Genomic DNA, 571 nt, shown 5'->3' with positions numbered 1-571 from the left:
TATCACCTCACGCCAGTCAGAGTGGCCAAAATGAACAAATCAGGAGACTATAGATGCTGGAGAGGATGTGGAGAAACGGGAACCCTCTTGCACTGTTGGTGGGAATGCAAACTGGTGCAGCCACTCTGGAAAACAGTGTGGAGGTTCCTCAAAAAATTAAAAATAGACCTACCCTATGACCCAGCAGTAGCACTGCTAGGAATTTACCCAAGGGATACAGGAGTACTGATGCATAGGGGCACTTGTACCCCAATGTTTATAGCAGCAGTCTCAACAATAGCCAAATTGTGGAAAGAGTCTAAATGTCCATCAACTGATGAATGGATAAAGAAATGTGGTTTATATACACAATGGAGTACTACATGGCAATGAGAAAGAACGAAATATGGCCTTTTGTAGCAACGTGCATGGAACTGGAGAGTGTGATGCTAAGTGAAATAAGCCATACAGAGAAAGACAGATACCATATGTTTTCACTCTTATGTGGATCCTGAGAAACTTAACAGAAACCCATGGGGGAGGGGAAGAAAAAAAAAAAAGAGGTTAGAGAGGGAGAGAGCCAAAGCATAAG

Source organism: Herpailurus yagouaroundi, unplaced genomic scaffold (assembly GCF_014898765.1).
Source record: "Herpailurus yagouaroundi ecotype Mexico unplaced genomic scaffold, PumYag 67623, whole genome shotgun sequence".
NCBI lineage: Eukaryota > Metazoa > Chordata > Mammalia > Carnivora > Felidae > Herpailurus > Herpailurus yagouaroundi.
This window is presented reverse-complemented; position numbering follows the sequence as displayed.